We start from the raw sequence: 6,000 nt of genomic DNA, 5'->3' as shown, positions 1-6,000 counted from the left end.
TCCAAGTCTATCAGGCGGGAGCATCCGGGACATCCACATGCCCCTTCCTGGCTATCCCAGCGTACCTTCTACCCAGCTTCATAAATGGAACAAACAAACACTGTGTATTCAGAACTGACCTCTAACATCTGTCCTTCTGCTTTTACCTCTGGGCATCTATGGCAATTTGAGTCTTATTGGCTGTAGGGCCCAAGGGTCTACCCCTGCTCCTGGGGTTCATTTTGAGGATAGTCTCTGGCCAGCCAGCCTTTCCTGTTTGTTCCAGTGCTCCCTCTGCCCCCCTGGTGATTAGCTATAGGGCATTATTGACTCCACTTTAGGCATGGTAATTTCCCACCTGCTTGGGGGCGTATTCCATTGTGCAGCAGCTAGGTATTTAAGGTTTTCCCTAAATTTGAATAAATGGCTGCGTTAGGCTGATCTCCTTTCGAATGACCCAGGTCTCTTGTGTGTTCTTTCAGTCTCCAGGCCCTTGCCTGGCTTGCGTATGGTACAGTGGCACACGAACTATACCAAGAGTAACGCAGGCACAGGTGTTACAGTTGGCCCCCATAAGCTCATAGGGAGTGGCACTATCAGGAGGTGTGGCTTTATTGGAGTAGGTGTGGCCTTGTTGGAGGAAGTGTGTCACTGTGGGGGTGGCCTTTGAGATTTCCTTTGCTCAAGATACCACCTAATGTTACAGTCCACTTCCTGTTGCCTTCTGATCAAGATGTAGGCATTGCCATGCTCCCTGCCATGATGACAATGAACTGAACCTCTGAAACTGTAAGCCACTATCTCAATTAAATATTTTCCTTTGTAAGAGTTGCCATGGTCACTATATCTCTTTGCAACAATAGAAATCCTAGCCCTGTGCTTTCCCTTCAGATAGCATCCCTTCAGAAACTGTCTCCATCTCTGCCCCACCCCAGCACTGGGGTTACAGTGTGCATGGCTTTTAGCTTGGGTGCTGGGGTTCAGAGTCAACTCTTTACTCTTGCACGGTGAAGGGCTCTACAGACTGAGCCATCTCTCCAGCCCCGATCTTTAAGGCTTTATTAGAAAATAGTCTTACATTATCATATACAAGCATATTGCAACAGCACTGTGCCCACCTCCCCAGCAACCTCTAACACTGGCCAAGGACCTATGGCCTCTCCTCTATAACCCAATGGCATCCCATCCCCACTACACTCACATTTCCTTCATTTCCATGACCACTGGGCAGAAGCATCTTTTGATGGCAATTCCTTCTAAAATAATCCCAATATCGTGATCACTTCCAGAAGGGGGCTGATAACTCTCTAGATAATTCTCTAGAGCTGTTTTCTGCCCTAGTTCCAGGGTCTGTAAGAGAGCCTGTCTCAAAGGAGTAAGGCAGAGAATTACAGTGCAGATGTCCAAAGACTTCCTTTGGCCTCTTGCACTTGAGCACATATGTGTGCACACAGCACACACATGTACAAGAAAGAGCCAGGCAGTGGTGGCGCACGCCTTTAATCCTAGCACTTGGGAGGCAGAAGCAGGCAGATCTCTGTGAGTTCGAGGTCAGCCTAGTCTACAAGAGCTAGTTCCAGGACAGGCTCCAAAGCTACAGAGAAACCCTGTCTCTAAAAACAAAAACAAACAAATGAAAATAGAAAGAAAGAAAAGAAAGCTAAAAATCAGTTCCCAAAGACAAAAGGAGAGCAGGTGGGTTTGGCTCCTCTGATTCTAGCCCAGGTAGCTCTCAGAATAGAAAGGTTTCCTGCTCTGGCAGGCAACATGCTGTGGGAATAGGGAAGGATGGAGGCACAGGGATAGCGGCGTGCAGGAGCTGTAGGACTGGCTTGAGCCCAGCCTCCACTTGTGATTGATTGGGCGAGCAGCTGGCCTGGGCTGGGGCGAGCTTTTGTTGTAGGACCACCACGGGGTTTAGCTGACTGCACTAGGCTGCATATTCTGACCCAGGTGCCCCTAAGGAGGCCTCCTTAGGTCAAATTTAATTTGAATCAATCCAGTCCATAGGCAGATCACTCAAATGCCAGCCATCTCTCTGTCTGAAAAGATATTTTCAATTTGAATCATTAAGGACTTCTGGGACTTCAAGAGAGTGTCAGTGCACATCACCTGAGCCCCAGGGACACCTCAAGACAGGCAGCCAGGCAGGAAGGCTTAAGAAGAGGCGTGGGACTGAAGGAGGCGCAGCAAACGCCAGAGCTTCAGAACCGTGTGAGTGTGACGCAGCGCGGCTTCCTGAGCTAATTACGTTTGTGGGTGTTTCTGCCGGTCCAGGCTGTTCCAGACGCTGGAGAGGTTCAGAAGAGCTGCTCACCCCGCAGTGATCATAGCTGAGATGATTTAGTGATAATCAAGCCAGTAACCAGCCCAGGCAGCTGTGTCCACACCCCCCTTTATTCCTGCATGAAGCCCAGTAGACCAAGCACCAGAAAGACAAAGGATGCTCCCAACATCCCCATTCATCCTCACTTCCCCCACCGTGTCATCAATCCATTAATCTTCCCATTCAAGTTTCCCTTGGGCCCTGTGGCATGAGGTCGGGACTTGGTCTCTCTCTACTGAAAGGAGAGCAGGCAGCAGGCAAGATGAGGAATCCTTGTGGATAGGAGGCCGGGTGTTGCGGGGTGGGGGATTCTCCCAGGTCCTTGCTACTCTGGGGCTGGGGCACAGTGACATCTTTATGAGGGTGAAGGATGCAGCCTAGCCTGGTACTGCACTTCTGTCAGCTTACCAGCACAATGCCCTCGGATATGCCCCCAAGGTCACAGCCCACAGTGGGAGGGTTGGGCCCATAGTGCTGAGGCTCCAGGGCAGAGATGCCAGCTATGGGCAATGGCGTCAGACAGCTCTCCCTGCACAAACAGAGACCCATGGGGGCTCCAAGACAGAATGTTCCCACCACAGCCAGGACGCTGGGTGCGGCTGCCCTGCTTGGCTGCCTTTTTGTTTATTTATTTGTTTAAGTTTTTCTTCTTTGAGTACAGAAATTATATTGAGGAAGGAGTGTCTGTGGCTGCCAACCACAGCCTAGGTAAATACTTTGAAGCCTGTTTGCCCTTCCATCTGGATTCCTCTTGGTGTACTATTCACTTTTGTGTGTGTGTGTGTGTGTGTGTGTGTGTGTGTGTGTGCTTATGTGTGTTTTCAGGGTCTGCACCTAGGCCTGCGGCTTGTGGCTTTGGCTACCGTGCCAGGCTTTTTCGTAGGTGTTGGGGATCAGAACTCAGGTCTTCATGCAAGCTCCTTACCCACCAAGCCATCTCCTTGGGCCTTGGTTTTGTCTTTAAGTGACTTTACTGAGCTAGAATTTATATGCCATAAAAGTCACCTGTTTTCAGTGGATTGCTTGATGAGTTTTATAAACAGACTTGAGTCACGAAAGCCCCACCTAACCTACTTTAGGACAGTCATCCTCCCAGTGATCCCCTGTGCTGTCTGCAGTTATCCCCATTCCTGCCCTGCCCCTGGCAACCACCGGAGCTGCTTCGGACTCCTAAGACTCTGCTCTGAATATTCATGGGACTGTCACCTCCATGTCTGAGTGGTGCATCCTGGGGGCTTGTCCGCCCTGTGCAGGGGTCACTGCTTCAGTCCTGTGTGGTTAGCATCACCATTGTGTGGGCTAGCCAATGGTGTTTCTCTATTCAGCAGTCAGTGGCCATTCAGGTACTCATGGTTTCTGGCCATTATAAATGAGGCTGCTTCACCTTCCTGGGGCATTCTTGAGCTAGTCTTTAAGTGGCTATACTTTCCTCTCTCTTTGGTAGATATCGGGACCTGGTGGCTTTAATTGAAAGTGCGTTTTGGAGGTAGATCATGATGTCCTATGCAAGAGCACGTGGTAGTTAATCCCATCTCTCCTACCAGTGGACATCGCTGTTCTGTTTATCTCTTAGTAACACTGCAGTTATTTACTTTGGAATGCATCAGGTCGGGTGGTTGATGAAAAGAGAGATGGATGGATGGACAGATGGATGGATGGATGGATGGATGGATGAGGGATACACAGATGGATGGGTAGAGGATGGATGGGTAGAGGGATGGAGAGGGATACACAGATGGATGGGTAGAGGATGGGTGGGTACAGGGATGGATGGATGAGGGATACACAGATGGGTAGAGGGATGGATGGATGGATGGATGGATAGATGAGGGATACGCAGATGGGTAGAGGGATGGATGGATGGATGAGGGATACACAGATGGGTAGAGGGATGGATGGATGGAAGGATGAGGGCTACACGGATGAGTAGAGGGATGGATGGGTAAATGGATGGATGGAGTTGCGGATGACACGTGATGAGTGAACTGAGTGGTGTATCTCAGGAGTGGGTATATATTGAGTAACTGTTTAGTCATTGCTGCACACATGAAGAATTTTGAAAGTAAAACGTGGGTAGAATGCTGTCCTGAATGACTAGGTGCCAGTGTTTATAGGGACACTCTGGTCTCATTCTGGGTGTCCTGTGGAGGAAGTGCTGAATCTGGTCATCTGTCACCAGCAGAAAGGAACGTCATAAGGTAACATGAAAGCTGTAAGCCAGGACACAGTGGGGCATGGTGTCTGTCAGCTTCACCCTGGACAGGTAAGGGTTGGGAGGCTCTAAGTCCCACCTGAAAGGAATCCAGTGACAAAGATCCTACAGAGGAGATGTTCAGGGTTCAGGATAGGCTGTGCTTGAGGAACCTGGAGCGCATTCCCTGAAGAAGGGCCTCTGGGCCAATGGGTACCTCAGGGTCCCTGAGCCCTTGTGACATCTAGTTCTTATGTCTGAGCCCTGGGCCCTTCCTAGAAGCCATGCCTGCCCTCCCTGGCTGTGCTTTTGCTCCTTGATTTAGTGCACGCCAAGGTGTCCTTGGTGACGACATGCAGCTCTCCCGACAATGTGGCTTCATGCACAGGAGCCCCTGTGAACTGCCCTGTATACAGGGGGAGGGTCTGAAGCCCACAGAGACGGGGAAGGCAGGCAGAGAACAGTCCTGTCCTCAGGTCTGCCATGTACCACACTTGAGTGTGACCCTCCTTCCCCCGTGGCTTTGGTGTGCAGCCCTGGTGATGCTTTCCTGGGCTGGAGAACCAGATGGCTCACCCTGGTACACAGGTTTCAAGGAGGTGAGGAGCAGATGGGAGGAGAACAGGAGAGAAGAGGAGGCAGAGGAATCACCTGGTGTTGCATTGGTGTTGCCTGTGGAATGCCCAGGGGTGAAAGGGTTCATCTGGCAGAAGCTGCAGGAGCCAGGACCAGCTTGGCAGTGCCTAGCCTGGATAAGGTCAGGGCGCTCTGAAAAGCCATGTTGGTTTTGCCAATTCTAAGGTCCATGCCCAGGTCTGGAGGCACGTCCAGGAAGAGGCTGCGGGGGGGGGGGGGGGGGGAGCGTAGGGCAGCCACCCCAGAGGACAGGACCAGAATGGGCTCTGCATGTGCCAGAGGCAGGTGCAGAGATGGATTCAGCCAAGGGCACCGAATGCCAGACAGGCACCGAGTTATGTTGGGTTTCGGGTTTACTGGGGGCACCTGTTGCCGCTGGCTGTTTTGGTGAACAGCACCTGCTCCCAGTTGGCCTATGGGATTTGAAGAGCTAAGCCGGACTTGTGAACTGAGCTTCCTTCCAGGGTCTAAATCCTATTCTGTCCCTGTGAATCATCAGGCTGGGGACACGCGCTTTGCCGCAGGCATCGGTAGAAACAGAGCTACGACCTGAATGCCTCTGTACCCCAAATTCATTTATTTTAAATAAAATCTCACCCCAAGTTGAGGGTGGTGGAAGATGGGGCAGGACAAGATCACGAGGATGGAGCCCACATCCGTGGGGTTAGAGAACCCATAGCTCAGCACCTCGTGAGGTCATGGAAGAAGCCATCTACTGTCCAGGGCAGGACCTCCTGGGTGCCTGAGCCTGTTCAGACAGAGAGGGGTGGTTGGTCAGCTGCCACTTTGAGCCCTTTGGCCCCAGCCTCCTTTCTACTCCGTTTGGCCCTCAGTTTACCTCCTTTTACCAGCTCCTACTGTGGAGCCC

This window comes from Alexandromys fortis, unplaced genomic scaffold, assembly GCF_014885135.2.
Source record: "Alexandromys fortis isolate MF-2015 unplaced genomic scaffold, M_Fortis_MF-2015_v1.1 scaffold_9, whole genome shotgun sequence".
NCBI classification, from domain to species: Eukaryota; Metazoa; Chordata; class Mammalia; order Rodentia; family Cricetidae; genus Alexandromys; species Alexandromys fortis.
Note: the sequence above shows the minus strand (reverse complement) of the source record.